At 40.9% G+C, this 15,635-nt stretch overlaps 1 long non-coding RNA gene and 1 pseudogene across 2 annotated transcripts in view; one reads left to right on the top strand and one right to left on the bottom strand.

Annotated features, from left to right (window-relative positions):
• Window positions 1-7,000, top strand: part of LOC145428527 (uncharacterized) — a 50,989-nt gene extending 43,989 nt beyond the window's left edge. The window contains exon 3 of the long non-coding RNA XR_013908815.1: window positions 6,868-7,000. This is a non-coding gene — a long non-coding RNA (uncharacterized LOC145428527). The remainder of the gene's footprint in view (window positions 1-6,867) is intronic.
• Window positions 1-15,117, bottom strand: part of LOC113021528 (myosin heavy chain, fast skeletal muscle-like) — a 55,109-nt pseudogene extending 39,992 nt beyond the window's left edge. The window contains exons 1-27 of the transcript XR_013908811.1: window positions 15,099-15,117; window positions 6,845-7,067; window positions 6,590-6,733; window positions 6,348-6,504; window positions 6,146-6,173; window positions 5,955-6,066; window positions 5,769-5,861; window positions 5,618-5,681; window positions 5,118-5,216; window positions 4,923-5,026; window positions 4,691-4,829; window positions 4,487-4,605; window positions 4,238-4,387; window positions 3,989-4,159; window positions 3,577-3,883; window positions 3,188-3,252; window positions 3,023-3,110; window positions 2,811-2,928; window positions 2,574-2,697; window positions 2,357-2,493; window positions 2,000-2,255; window positions 1,609-1,851; window positions 1,358-1,495; window positions 1,106-1,251; window positions 925-1,015; window positions 450-839; window positions 155-198 (exon numbers count right to left, since the gene is read on the bottom strand). The product of XR_013908811.1 is annotated as a myosin heavy chain, fast skeletal muscle-like (transcript). The remainder of the gene's footprint in view (window positions 1-154; window positions 199-449; window positions 840-924; window positions 1,016-1,105; window positions 1,252-1,357; window positions 1,496-1,608; window positions 1,852-1,999; window positions 2,256-2,356; window positions 2,494-2,573; window positions 2,698-2,810; window positions 2,929-3,022; window positions 3,111-3,187; window positions 3,253-3,576; window positions 3,884-3,988; window positions 4,160-4,237; window positions 4,388-4,486; window positions 4,606-4,690; window positions 4,830-4,922; window positions 5,027-5,117; window positions 5,217-5,617; window positions 5,682-5,768; window positions 5,862-5,954; window positions 6,067-6,145; window positions 6,174-6,347; window positions 6,505-6,589; window positions 6,734-6,844; window positions 7,068-15,098) is intronic.
• Window positions 15,118-15,635: the final 518 nt, after the last annotated feature.

Raw genomic sequence — 15,635 nt, 5'->3', positions numbered from 1 at the left:
CACACGAAACTGGTCAAATCAGTTTGGTTGGCCGCCATCTTGGACTAGTGCCATCGAATTACTGAACGCGCATGCGCACACGCACGAAACCGGTCAAACCGGTTCTCAAACCGGTTTGGTTGGCCGCCATATTGGACAGGTGCCATCGTATTACTACTGTTGATCCTCAAGAGTCCTGCACATTTTCTCCAAGTTGCCCTGTCAAAACGGTTAACATTTTAAAGACTGATTACAATCAGTTATAGAGATTCAAATTTTTACATTTTTAAAATCTCATGTTATTTTACCTTATGTTATGTTATGTTTATGTTAAACTTTTCTTATTTCAACAGTCATTCATACACAGGAGTTTTAGTAATAATAACATTATCACATCTATGAATATCTGCTTTTAAAGGTTTTGAAATGTGAAAAAAACAAAGTCTTTTTTCTATAAATACTGTCCGCACCTTTGCTTCAGCAACAGCCTCCATGTTGCTGGAGAGGTCATCAATCTCCATCTTGTACTCGCTCTTCTCTTTCTCCAGCTTCTGTTTGACACGCTGGAGGTTGTCGATCTGCTCTCCGAGCTCTGCTACAGTGTCAGCCTGCTTCTTACGGAGAGCTGCTGCAGTAGCTTCATGCTGCAGAGTTGATTCCTCAAGATCACGACGCAGTTTCTGGAACTCAGCCTCTCGCTTCTTGTTCATCTCAATCTGAGCAGCTGTTGCTCCACCAGCTTCCTCGAGCCTCTCGCTGATCTCTTCAAGCTCCCTGGAGAGGTCGGCTCTCTGCTTCTCTACCTTAGCCCGAGCTGCCCTCTCAGCCTCAATCTCCTCTTCCAGCTCCTCAATACGAGCCTTTAGGGTAATAACACCACAAAGACTTACTGAGTTGACATGTTTTAGTTTCACTGAACATAATATTTACCTAAAATAATGGTACCTGGAGTTCTTTGATCTTCTTCTGAAGCTGAGCACCAAGAGACTGCTCATCCTCAATCTTGCTGAGAAGTTGGCTGATTTCAAAGTCTTTCCTTGATGGAGAAACCAAGAGATTTTAATTCTCACAGTCTGTATGATTGTGTGAAAATGGCATTATTAATGACAGCAAAAAACTTACCTACTTCTTGATTTTCTCATCAGACTGCTGCTTGTCATTCTCCAGATCCATAATGGATTCCTGGGCCAGTTTCAGATCTCCCTCCAGCTTCCTCTTGGCTCTCTCGAGGTCCATGCGGAGCTTCTTCTCTTGCTCCAGGGACCCCTCAAGCTATAAAGTCATATCAGTTGATTCAAGTGGTTGGAAAGACAATGATTCACTAACAAGAATTCATTTATAAAAACACAATCATCAGCCATTAAAGTGTTTTTTTTACATCATCAACTTGATGTTCCAGCTTTGTCTTGGAGTTGGTCAGAGTGTTGACTTTGTCCTCCTCTGCCTGGAGATCATCCAGTGTTTGCTGATGGGCCTCTTGTAAGGCTTTCTTCTCCTTAGTTAACTTGGCAATTGACTTGAATTCCCCATCAAAGTTAACAAATTAAAATAGCAAAATAAGACATTACAGCATATAAACATATTATGCTTTTGTATTTTAGTGAACACTACAATCAGTACGAACTGAACCTTGTTTTCTGTGGTATGTTTCTCCTTCTCCACTTTGGCCAAGGTGAGCTCCAAGTCATCAATGTCCTTCTTCAGCTCAGAGCATTCATCCTCCAGCTTCCTCTTCTTAGCAGTCAGCTCAGCATTGATTTCCTCTTCATCCTCCAGTCTCTCACTTGTCTCTTTGAGTTTGGCCTCGAGCTGGATCTTGCTCTTAATGAGCCCCTCACACCTTTCTTCAGCATCAGAGAGAGTGTCAACTTCCTACAGTACACATTGAACACATAATAATATCATTCATGGGCAGTGTACCATGTATCATGTATATTGTGATTTGCTGTTTTGTAAAACTTCATTTCACTTATGGCAGATTTATAGATGTCACATTACTGCACTTTTTTTTATTACTTACTGCAGCCACTTGAAGTTGCAGGTCATTCTTCTCCTGCAGCAGGCCGACCATCTTCTCTTCCAGTTCCTTCTTCTTGGCCAGAGCAGTAGCCAGGTCTGTCTTCATCTTCTCATAGTTCTCCTTCATGTTCTGCAACTCCTTCTCAGTCTCAGCACTCTTCAGAAGAGGCTTGATCTTGAAATATACTTTCAGCCATGGCCAGTTCTTGACATTCATGAAAGAACGGATGTTGTACTGGATGGAGAAGATAGCATTTCTAAAAACCAAACATGAGTGTTACTTTTAGTGTCGTTGGATCTTAATATGAGGGAGGAAATATAAAAGAGAATACAATAGAGTTTAGTATGATAATGTTACCTCCTCTCCATCATCTTCACAAACTCTTTCCTCATGACGTATCCTCTGCAGTGAGCCTGAGTCATGGTCACCAGCTCAGCCAGTTTCTCATCTCTCATCTCCTCAAGAGTGCCCAGCAGACCAGCTTTGAAGAACACCTATTTAATCATTGAAAACATATGTATAGGTGCATATTGAGAGTTTTTTTTAAAATGTCTATTAATATAATGAAGTGTACCTTTGTGTGCCCAAACATGTACTGTGTGTGATCCACATCAATGGAGCCAAGCAGCTTCTCTGAAGCTTTCTTGTTGTCAGTGAACTGTCCCTCAGGGATGACACCGGCATTCAACACTTTGTATCTTCAAGAGAGAATCAGGTTGTTACTTAGATTTTTCTTCCATCATATTCAAGTTTGTCCTTTACAACAACAATGAATTCATTTTTCCTTTCCAATATTGTAATGTGCTGTCACCTCTGCTTGAAGTCACCATAGAGGATTCTGCTGGGGAAACCCTTTCTGCAGATTCTGATGCCCTCCAGTACACCGTTACACCTCAGCTGGTGGATGACCAGGGAGTTCTCCATAAGGCCTGAGAGTCAGAAATAGTTTTTTTTCCAAAACCTTTTCTTAATATTACAATACTAAAATGTTTTGTGCATTTAATAGTACTGTGGGCTTTTTACCTGGGGTCTTTGTCTCATTGGGAATCAAGCAACGGACAAAGTGAGGATGAGTGCTTCTTAAGTTGGTCATCAGCTTGGCCAGATTCTCCTGTAGATCAGCATCATTAGGCTAAAATATTTATATATAAGCTTTTAAACTTCTTAATAATATAAATCTAAACATACTCTGAAAAGAGCAGACACTGTCTGGAAGGAACCACCCTTCTTCTTGCCACCACCACCAGCAGCCTCTGTTTTCATAAACATTGAATTTAAAAAGTGGGAATGGAGAAATGTTGAATTTCATATTTCTGAGTATAAAAAAATGTCCATCATCTATAATTTCAATGTTCATTTATTGATTACTACCCTTAAAGCTAATAATACAAATTTACCAATTGTATTAATTTTGCTCCCTTTCTGGTAGGTATAATTTGAAATTTCTATTATAATTGTATATTCAAAACTTTACGTATTACATATTCACATTATTCAAATATGCATGCATATGCATATGTAAATCATCTATACTGGATACTTGTTTTGTGATTACTCAGATCATCTTTGTTTCTTACCCTCTGCTGAGGCATGGGCTGCAGACAGGAAGCACAACAGTTTGTTTGAAGACTTCTGGTAGAGCTGCACAACTGAGTCATTCAGTGGGTCCTTGTTCTTGTCCAGCCAGCCAGTGATATTGTAGTCCACTGTACCAGCATAGTGAACCAGGGAGAAGTGTGCCTCAGCCTTGCCCTTTGCAGGCTTTGGCTTCTCAAATGCTTTGGTCTTGCCAAGATGCTGATCGTGCAGCTTGTTCTTGAAAGTTGTGTCAGAGGCCTTGGGGAACATGCACTCCTCTTCAAGGATGGAGAAGATGCCCATTGGCTGAGAAAACGTTACCATATCAAATTTATCATGTTAAAATTTGTGAATTTCAACAGAGGTAACATATGCACCCACATGTACATTTCTTCCAGAGCAGCTGTTTACCTTCTCAATAAGCTCAATGCAGGCAGCCAAGTCCATACCAAAGTCAATGAACTCCCAATGAATGCCTTCTTTCTTGTACTCCTCTTGCTCCAGGACAAACATGTGATGGTTGAAAAACTGTTGCAGTTTCTCATTGGTGAAGTTGATGCAGAGTTGCTCCAAGCTGTTGAACTGTAACATTACAAACATGTTTAACTTCATGGCAATACAGTATTTAACATTTAGTGGTGAAATGTTTCAAGTGCTCACATCAAAGATCTCAAACCCAGCGATATCCAGCACTCCAATGAAGAACTGTCTGGGCTGCTTTGTGTCCAGCATCTCATTGATACGGATAACCATCCACAAGAACATTTTCTCATAGATAGATTTGCACAGAGCCGAGACAGCATTGTTGACCTGGCAAACAAGAATTTATAATTATACAAAACCATATGAATACAGCTATAATGTTTATAATTATAATATGATTATACAAGTCTCCCTTTTATGAATTACCTGTGGGACGGTCTGACCTTTGGTCACCATCTCATTGCCAACCTTGACTCTTGGGTAGCACAAAGCTTTCAGCATATCAGCCGAGTTCAGGCCCAATAGGTACGCAATCTTGTCAGCCACTGTTGGATTAAAACAAATCATTATAATACCTAATAAATACAAATACTTCAAACATTTCTCCATTATAGAAATTTTTCACAATACCCTCATTGCCATCAGGTTCAGCCTGCTCTTCACGCTGCTTCTGCTTGAATTTCATGTTGCCATGATGCATCACAGCACCAGTCAGCTTGTAGATGCTTAACTTCTCATCACCAGTAAAGCCCAAGATGTCAATTGCAGTCTGTAAGAAAAAAATGAAATCAGCTATCAATAAATAAAACAAAAGAAGATATTTATGGTTAAGTATAAGATTCTGTGTCAAATGTGATTTTACATCTGTTGCAATGAACTCCTCCACATCATCGATGCTCTTGACAGTGATTTCACCCTGACTGATCATTGGATAGTCATAAGGGTTAGTTGTGATCAGAAGAGCCTCTGAAAGGAGAAATGAAGTTAACTTGTTTTTTTGCTTAGAATGTGATTTTAATGGTTTTAAAATTTAAATTTAGGTGTCCTGTCAGCATACCCAGAAGCTCAGGTTTGTGGCCTGTCATCAGCTGATAGAAGATATGGTAGCTCCTCTCAGCAGACAACTGGAAGGTGACACGGGACTTCTCCAGCAGATCTAAGGACAACAGATTAATTTTGACACTGTAGACATGAGACATCACAGTCAAAACTGCAAAATGGATCATACATGCATTTATTTCCTTGGCTGTCATTGGGCGTGTTTGAAACTTTTTTCAGTTCTGTTGCTTTACTTATAACGTGCTTCACAGTATACCTTATTATACTTTAAATGTTCCGTGAAGTTGCAATATGTTCCTACTTATACTTACACACGATAACTGCTGGGTTACAGTATATAACTTATATATATAGCGTAACCACACTGTTCATGCATCCGTGTGTTCCACCACAACAGACAATATTACTTCTTCTGAAATTAAGTGACTCATCTCTTTATGTGCTGTAAAACAATTTCTATCACAGATAATGGTAATTTACACTGTGGTTCAAACTTACATGTTTCAATATCAGCTGAAGACAGCTTGCCAGATGTGCCAAAGTGAATCCTGATGAATTTACCCTACAGGGGTAGATCTTTATTAATATTGCCTTTCATGAGAGCAAGTAGTAAAAAGCTCATTTACATTAACTCATTTTAATCACTTACAAATCGAGAGGAGTTGTCATTCCTCACAGTCTTGGCATTACCGTAGGCCTCCAACAGAGGGTTGGCAGCAACAATCTGATCCTCAAGAGAGCCCTGCAAGAATATATTGTTTTTATGTGAGCTGATCTTCCAAAATTCATTTTCTTTTTCTGTCACAAAGACTTTGACGCAGAATAAAGAATCTACCTGTATTTTGCCAGCTGCTGGCTCAGCCTTCTTAGCTCCAAGAGCTGCAATTGTTGCAAAGTACTGGATGACACGTTTGGTGTTGACAGTCTTTCCTGCACCGGATTCTCCACTGGGGTTTAGGGGACACATTGTTAAAATGCCTTTATATCGTTTTTATATATTTTGCATACAGTTTTTATTATACTCACGTAATCAGGACAGACTGGTTCTCACGATCTAAAAGAAAAACATATAAGCATGTCTTGAATAATCTTAGTATTCATTTATTTCCTATCACTTATAAGTAGCTATGTGGTAAGAAGCAATTTTTTTCACACAATGATTAATGGTCATCTCTTTAAGTAGAAGTCCTAAATGCATTTAAAGGCTTTAATAGGAAATTGAGCTTACCAGTGAGCATGGCCTGATAGGCATTGTCAGAGATGGAGAAGATGTGGGGTGGAGCCTCAATCCTCTTCTTTCCTCTGTATGCTGCTACACATGTAGCATCATATACAGGAAGCCACTTGTAGGGATTGACGACAACGCAGAACAACCCAGAGTAGGTCTGTATCATAGACAATAAATATCATTTAAACATTTACAGATCAGCATGATACTTTCCTCTCACACACAGCAATGTGAAAACTTACGTAGATCATCCATGATGCATAACGCTCTTTGAGGTTAAACAACACAGATGGGTCATTAAGGTGGGTCATCATGGCCATGTCCTCCATCTTATCAAACTTTGGAGGGTTTCTAGGGTGGATTTCATCCTCCTTTACAGTGACCGTCTGAATAGATCCGTCTGAATAGATTTTAATGATCCATCAGACAACTTCATCTTTCACAGTTCGGCATTATATATTTAACAAACAGATAAAGTACATAGATTATTCATCTACCTTTCCTCCGTCTGTCTCAACAGTGGCTTTACCACCCTCCTTCTTGACGAGTTTGCCCTTGACATACATCTCACCAGGATCAGTTACAAAGAAGGCCGTCTTGGCATCAAATGGAGCAGTCTGGGCCTCAATCCTCTCCTTTTCTGGCTTGCGGAGGTAAATGGCCGCTGGGCCATACTGCTCCATCTCCGCGTCTGTGCTCATGGTGGCACTTTACTAGAGACTGAAAATATGACCAAGTGAAACATAAATCATATGCTTAGTGCACAACCCATAATTAATTTCCATTGTTTTAGATTTATGGAATTTACCACAGGTGATGCAAATAGAAACTCCTTAATACCCTGTGTACGTCAAGGTGCTATTTTATTGCAATGCTTTATGAAAAGGACACACAGGCAAGCACACACATATATATAGTTTACAGACATACAAATATGTATGTTTACATAAATTAAATAAATAATACATTATACCTATCTATCTATCTATCTATCTATCTATCTATCTATCTATCTATCTATCTATCTATCTATCTATCTATCTATCTATCTATCTATCTATCTATCTATCTATCTATCTATCTATCTATCTATCTATCTATCTATCTATCTATCTAGAAGGGACAGTTTATGGCTGTATATTACAATATACACTTAAGTAAAGTATAATGTCACATATTTGTTACATTAAACTTAAATTGCTGCATTTATGTCTTTTTGAGTAACTCCAATCCTTCTTTTGAAGTGCAACAGGAACACATCAAAAGCATTTTCACAATCAGTTTAGCTGCATTTCTTGTTGAAATAAATTATTTTAAGGTGATTGTGCTTATAAATATTTAGCACACCACTAGTGGTAAATTATAACAGTGCACTGCATGGTTTGTGAATTATTTATTACAATCAATCTTGAAGGTAAACTGATATTAAATTGAGTTTATACTAAGCTTATACTTGTGCAAGTAATTTTGATGTCATAGCCAGTAATGAGTTTTATATGTGGAGGAGTTTTGAAATGCCACTGGTGTATAGTTACAGGACATAAAAATCTCACACATCGGATATAAAATTCAGGGCAAGACTTTGTGTTAATGCCAGACCGGTGTTATATATCTCTACTAGGGACATAATGCAACAATGATAATTTAATACCAGAAAATTGTTTGTTATAAATACTGTTAATGTGTATCTCTAATGAAAAAAGGAACATACAACTGTTAAATTTTTCTTTTTTATTTATGAATAAGTGATAAATGATTAATGGAATGGAAAGGGTCATAACCGGATTATCTTTCATTTCCAAGTTTTGCACAGACGTGGGTTAATATTTGCCATCTTACCAGAAGGTCATGAGGTACCATGGTCAAAAATAAATCCAGCAAAGCCAAGGAGCAGGGATTCGTGTTTGGCATAAGAGAAGGATATATTTATAGGACACATTTAGATATGTTGTTAACAACAAATCCCAGCCTGAAGGACATTTATCATCTCAACTTGTCTATTTAACTTTCAAATGTATTTTCTTAAAAAAAAGCACGTGTATGTCTGTAAGGTAAGTTTATTGTAGAAAACAATACAAAGTAAACAATAAAACAAAACCAAAAAACCTGAAAAACTTAAAATATGCTGTGTTTATTCATCGTAATTCCAAGAGTCAGGTAAAAAATGCATGAAAAAAGAGTCGATAAGGAGGGTTACAACCAAAACAGCCAAAAATGATCTATTTCCTCTTTTTAGCCATGGTAGTGCCTAAGAACACATTATATATAGTGTTACAGACTATAATGTGTTATAATGCAGTGAAGTGTTGTAATGTTTTGTAGATGTACAGTGTGTTTAATCTCAAAATATATTTGTAAAATACTACCACAGTTCCACTGTACCTCTGGTTTTATGAGCACAGATAAGTCACTATGGCTTTTGCTTCTATCAGGAGCAAGCACACTGACATTTCTTGAGGACAATAGAGCTAGAAAATGAACTTGGTTAGAATAGAATAGAATTCAACTTTATTGTCATTGCACATGCACAGGTACAGGGCAACGAAATGCAGTTTGCATCCATCCAGAAGTGCTTTAGTGATATAGATATATTACAATATATATTAGCAATAGTATAGATATGTAAGTATATTACAGAAATGGGTCTATTATGGTATGTTATAATGTACACGGTATGAAGTATGTTGTGAATATTCTATAACTAAGTATGTACAGGCTGTAGTGAGTACAAGCTATGTACAGGCTATGAACAGGATATAAATATGAAAAACTATACAGAATATGAAATAAATAACTTTACAGAAATCTGAGATATACAGCTATACAGAAATGGGAACTATGCAAGTTGTAAACAGTTGTAGGATTAAAGATTATCGAATGTACAGAATGATTATTTACACAGAGCTATACAGTAGTGCAGTTAAGATAAGTGAGGGTGTAGATAGTTTCTACAGAGGCTATATAAAGTGCTAGTGGTTTTGAGTGGTGGTTCAGTCCATGTTATTATTGTGTGTTCGAGGGTACAGTTGTCCATTGTGGGTGTGTGTATGTTCAGTCCATGAGTTTAACGTGGGTCAGATGTCAGGAGGCAGAGTTCAGGAGTCTGACAGCTGTGGGGAAGAAGCTGTTCCAGTACCTGGTGGTCTTAGTCTTAGTTAACAAGTAAGGCAAAAGTCTTTGCTTTGGTGATATGCTGGGAGCAGGGGTGTTATCAGTTTCCCGAAGTACACAGAGAGAGAAAGAACCATCCAGGAAGTGTGATTTTATAATGGCGGAAGCAAAACAGCAAAAGTACAGGGAATTCATGATGATGTTTTTCAAATGTGAAGCTATAACAGATGGGACTTAAACTCAAAAATTCAACTTGATTTGCTGAAAGGGAAATAATACAAAACTATACTGAGAAATGGTCACATGTCTTCCTGTTAAAACGCTAATATTCCTAACTGAAGGAATATTTTTTATAACTGTAACTAGACTGAAAGTAAGAAGTCACAATCAGGCACCTTCAGACGTTTTTGTGAAGTATGTTTTATTGTATGTATGTGCTCATTTTTACCCTACAGGAACATTTTTAACTACGTAATTAAAGACTTTAAATGGTGCAGTGTTATACAGTCACCTTTTTAACGTAACACATGTGATATGATTTTTTACATTACTGGAAATAACTTCATGAAAAAATGTATAATAGTATCACTAATATACGGGGAGTGCAGAATTATCAGGCAAATGAGTATTTTGTCCACATCATCCTCTTCATGCATGTTGTCTTACTCCAAGCTGTATAGGCTCGAAAGCCTACTACCAATTAAGCATATTAGGTGATGTGCATCTCTGTAATGAGAAGAGGTGTGGTCTAATGACATCAACACCCTATATCAGGTGTGCATAATTATTAGGCAACGTCCTTTCCTTTGGCAAAATGGGTCAAAAGAAGGACTTGACAGGCTCAGAAAAGTCAAAAATAGTGAGATATCTTGAAGAGGGATGCAGCAGTCTCAAAATTGCAAAGCTTCTGAAGCGTGATCATCGAACAATCAAGCGGTTCATTCAAAATAGTCAACAGGGTTGCAAGAAGCGTGTGGAAAAACCAAGGCGCAAAATAACTGCCCATGAACTGAGAAAAGTCAAGCGTGCAGCTGCCAAGATGCCACTTGCCACCAGTTTGGCCATATTTCAGAGCTGCAACATCACTGGAGTGCCCAAAAGCACAAGGTGTGCAATACTCAGAGACATGGCCAAGGTAAGAAAGGCTGAAAGACGACCACCACTGAACAAGACACACAAGCTGAAACGTCAAGACTGGGCCAAGAAATATCTCAAGACTGTTTTTTCTAAGGTTTTATGGACTGATGAAATGAGAGTGAGTCTTGATGGGCCAGATGGATGGGCCCGTGGCTGGATTGGTAAAGGGCAGAGAGCTCCAGTCCGACTCAGACGCCAGCAAGGTGGAGGTGGAGTACTGGTTTGGGCTGGTATCATCAAAGATGAGCTTGTGGGGCCTTTTCGGGTTGAGGATGGAGTCAAGCTCAACTCCCAGTCCTACTGCCAGTTTCTGGAAGACACCTTCTTCAAGCAGTGGTACAGGAAGAAGTCTGCATCCTTCAAGAAAAACATGATTTTCATGCAGGACAATGCTCCATCACACGCGTTCAAGTACTCCACAGCGTGGCTGGCAAGAAAGGGTATAAAAGAAGAAAAACTAATGACATGGCTACCTTGTTCACCTGATCTGAACCCCATTGAGAACCTGTGGTCCATCATCAAATGTGAGATTTACAAGGAGGGAAAACAGTACACCTCTCTGAACAGTGTCTGGGAGGCTGTGGTTGCTGCTGCACGCAATGTTGATGGTGAACAGATCAAAATACTGACAGAATCCATGGATGGCAGGCTTTTGAGTGTCCTTGCAAAGAAAGGTGGCTATATTGGTCACTGATTTGTTTTTGTTTTGTTTTTGAATGTCAGAAATGTATATTTGTGAATGTGGAGATGTTATATTGGTTTCGCTGGTAAAAATAAATAATTGAAATGGGTATATATTTGTTTTTTGTTAAGTTGCCTAATAATTATGCACAGTAATAGTCACCTGCACACACAGATATCCCCCTAAAATAGCTAAAACTAAAAACTACTTCCAAAAACATTCAGTTTTGATATTAATGAGTTTTTTGGGTTCATTGAGAACATGGTTGTTGTTCAATAATAAAATTATTCCTCAAAAATACAACTTGCCTAATAACCCTGCACTCCCTGTATGTATGTATGTATGTATGTATGTATGTATGTATATATATATATATATATATATATATATATATATATATATATATATATATATATATATATATATGTATAAAAAAACACCCAGCACGCCCCTGCGGGCGGTTTATCGTTCAAGCTCGGGTCCTCTACCAGAGGCCTGGGAGCTTGAGGGTCCTGCGCAGTATCTTAGCTGTTCCCAGGACTGCGCTCTTCTGGACAGAGATCTCCGATGTTATTCCCGGGATCTGCTGGAGCCACTCACCTAGCTTGGGAGTCACCGCACCTAGTGCTCCGATTACCACGGGGACCACCATTACCTTCACCCTCCACATCCTCTCGAGCTCTTCTCTGAGCCCTTGGTATTTCTCCAGCTTCTCGTGTTCCTTCTTCCTGATATTGCTGTCATTGGGAACCGCTACATCGATCACTACGGCCGTCTTCTTCTGTTTGTCTACCACCACTATGTCCGGTTGGTTAGCCACCACCATTTTGTCCGTCTGTATCTGGAAGTCCCACAGGATCTTGGCTCGGTCATTCTCCACCACCCTTGGGGGCATCTCCCACTTTGACCTCGGGACTTCCAGGTTATACTCGGCACAGATGTTCCTGTACACTATGCCGGCCACTTGGTTATGGCGTTCCATGTATGCCTTGCCTGCTAGCATCTTGCACCCTGCTGTTATGTGCTGGATTGTCTCTGGGGCATCTTTACACAGCCTGCACCTGGGGTCTTGCCTGGTGTGATAGACCCCAGCCTCTATGGATCTTGTACTCAGAGCTTGTTCTTGTGCTGCCATGATTAGTGCCTCTGTGCTGTCTTTCAGTCCAGCTTTGTCCAGCCACTGGTAGGATTTCTGGATATCAGCCACCTCCTCTATCTGCCGGTGGTACATACCGTGCAGGGGCCTGTCCTTCCATGATGGTTCCTCGTCTCCCTCCTCTTTCTTGGGTTTCTGCTGCCTGAGGTATTCACTGAGCACTCGGTCAGTTGGGGCCATCTTCCCAATGTATTCTTGGATGTTCGTTGTCTCATCCTGGACTGTGGTGCTGACACTCACCAGTCCCCGGCCCCCTTCCTTCCGCTTAGCGTACAGCCTCAGGGTGCTGGACTTGGGGTGAAACCCTCCATGCATGGTAAGGAGCTTTCTTGTCTTTATGTCAGTGGCTTCTATCTCCTCCTTTGGCCAGCCTATTACCCCAGCAGGGTACCTGATCACGGGCAGGGCGTACGTGTTGATGGCCCGGATCTTGTTCTTACCATTCAGCTGACTCCTCAGGACTTGCCTGACCTTCTGCAGGTACTTGGTGGTTGCAGCCTTTCTAGTGGCCTCTTCATGGTTCCCATTTGCCTGCGGGATCCCCAGGTACTTGTAACTGTCCTCTATGTCTGCAATGTTGCCTTCTGGTAGTTCAATCCCCTCAGTTCTGACTACCTTCCCTCTCTTTGTTACCATCCGACTACACTTCTCCAGTCCGAACGACATTCCAATGTCATTGCTGTATAGCCTGGTAGTGTGGATCAGTGAATCGATGTCTCGTTCACTCTTGGCATACAGCTTGATGTCATCCATGTACAGGAGGTGGCTGACAACTGCTCCGTTCCGTAGTCGGTATCCGTAGCCAGTCTTCTAATGATCTCACTGAGGGGGTTCAGGCCTATGCAGAACAGCAGTGGGGACAGAGCATCTCCTTGGGAGATCCCGCACTTGATGGTGACTTGTGTTATGGGCTTGGAGTTGGCCTCTAGTGTTGTACGCCACATCCCCATTGAGTTCCTGATGAAGGCTCTTAGGGTCCCATTGATCTTGTACAATTCTAGGCATTCCAGTATCCAGCTGTGGGGCATTGAGTCATAGGCCTTCTTGTAATCAATCCAGACAGTGCACAGGTTGGTCAGTCTGGTCTTGCAGTCTCGGCTGACTGTTCTGTCTACCAGTAGCTGGTGTTTTGCACCTCTGGTATTCTTGCCAATTCCTTTCTGTGTCCCACTCATGTATTGACCCATGTGCCTGTTCATCTTAGCTGATATGATGCCTGACAGGAGCTTCCATGTAGTACTGAGGCAGGTTATTGGTCGGTAGTTGGAGGGGACCAGTCCCTTCTTGGGGTCCTTGGGGATCAGGACCGTCCGACCTTCGGTTAGCCATTCCGGGTGTCTCTCGTTAACTAGCAGCTGGTTCATTTGTGCTGCCAGACGCTCGTGGAGTGCAGTCAGCTTCTTTAGCCAGTAGGCGTGAACCATGTCGGGCCCTGGTGCTGTCCAACTCTTCATACTGGAGACCCTTTCTTGGATATCTGCCACTGTGATGGTTACTGGACCCTGTTCAGGGAGGTCGCTGTGGTCTGCCCTCAGATCCACTAGCCCCTGAGCATTGCCGTTATGGGTTGCGTCCTTCTCCCATATGCTCTTCCAGTATTGCTCCGTCTCCAGCCTTGGTGGTGCTGTTCTCTTATTGTTCCCTTGCCACTGAGAGTACACCTTTGCTGGTTCTGTGGAGAACAGCTGGTTTATTCTCCTGCCTTCTATCTCTCTGGTGTACCTCCTCAACCGGGTGGCCAAGGCTGTGAGTCTTTGCTTGGCAGTTTCCAAGGCCTCAGGTATGGACAGCTTGCTGTATTTCTGCAACTCCGTTAGTTGGCTAACCTCCCTCCGTGCTACTTTGATCTTGCCCTCTAGCCTCCTCCTCCATGGAGGGTACTGCCCCTTGTGGCTGTTCAACTTGTAGCCAAGCATCTCACTGATCACTGCTGCCGTATTGTAGATCAGCTTGTTAGTTTCGGTAATCGTGGTTGTAGGTATTGTCCGTAGTGCTGCATTAACATCATCTAGCAGACCTTCTGAGGGTACTTCACGTAATCTTGGTAACCGGCTACGGGGGATCCTACATTTCTGAAAGAATGCAAAAGCATTGACATATATTTTTCCTTCCTACAGTAGCCCGATGGGCAGGGAAGAGATAGATTTTGGTAGCCCGTCTGAAAAAAATCGCTAGCTCCAGGACGTCGGGCTAGCGATATTGCGAGCCCTGTATCTGATTGAGGAATCACTCATCTTTGGAAAAGAGAGTTTATTACAGAGAAATGTCTCTTTCCAAAATAAAAGCTATACTATCCGCTTCTTCTGGGCTATATTCTCAGCAGCATAAGGAGAATCATGTGCTAACAGCTGTCTAAATGACTCGGCTAAAGTTAGTAGCATGCTTGTTGTTTTGGTCTTTGCACTAGGATGATGTCGGCGTAAATGTGCAGTCATATTCGTTGTGTTCCCACTATTGCTTTCAGGTTAATCTCATTGAAATGACCTTAACGCCACAACACGGCAAATCTCCGTTAACGAGCTACCGCCGATCGCCCCGTGCGTGGGGCTAGACGGCCAACACGTTAACGAGCTAACTGCGCTAACACACTAGTTCCCACCCATGTAATTGAGCATTGCATGGAACATCCAACATACTGTGTTACTTTAGTCCATGACTCGCTTACCTTCAGGGTCATACATCACATGAAAACCAAAATAATTCCAAACGCCAGATCTGAATGAGGGTGGGGGAGGTGCCCTGCGCTCTTCCTTCTGACTATGCTGTCTGTGTTGAGCACTCAGTGGATCTGCGCTCGACAGTGCAGCCTAGGCGGAGTAGTCGAACGCAGATTCACTGAGTGCTCAACACAGACAGCATCGTCAGAAGGAAAGTTGATAAAATAAATTACAAATGTTGTATTGTTCGATACATATGCGTACCGAACCGAAAGCACTGTATCGAACGGTTCAATATCGATACGAATATCGTTGCACCCCTAATATATATATATATATATATATACATACACATATATATGTGTGTGTGTGTGTGTGTGTGTATATATATATATTTTACAATGTTTATTTATCGGATAAATTAACTTAAATGTCACTGTTATTATTGTTTAGATATTTATTTGTTTAGATTTACTCACGAACAAATAAAACACTGAGAAAAGCCAAACAATAATATCTTTAAGTTATCTAAGTGACTTATCATT

This window comes from Astatotilapia calliptera, chromosome 4, assembly GCF_964374335.1.
Source record: "Astatotilapia calliptera chromosome 4, fAstCal68.1, whole genome shotgun sequence".
NCBI classification, from domain to species: Eukaryota; Metazoa; Chordata; class Actinopteri; order Cichliformes; family Cichlidae; genus Astatotilapia; species Astatotilapia calliptera.
The sequence above is the reverse complement of the archived record's forward strand: the minus strand, read 5'-3'. Positions and strand labels throughout refer to the sequence as shown.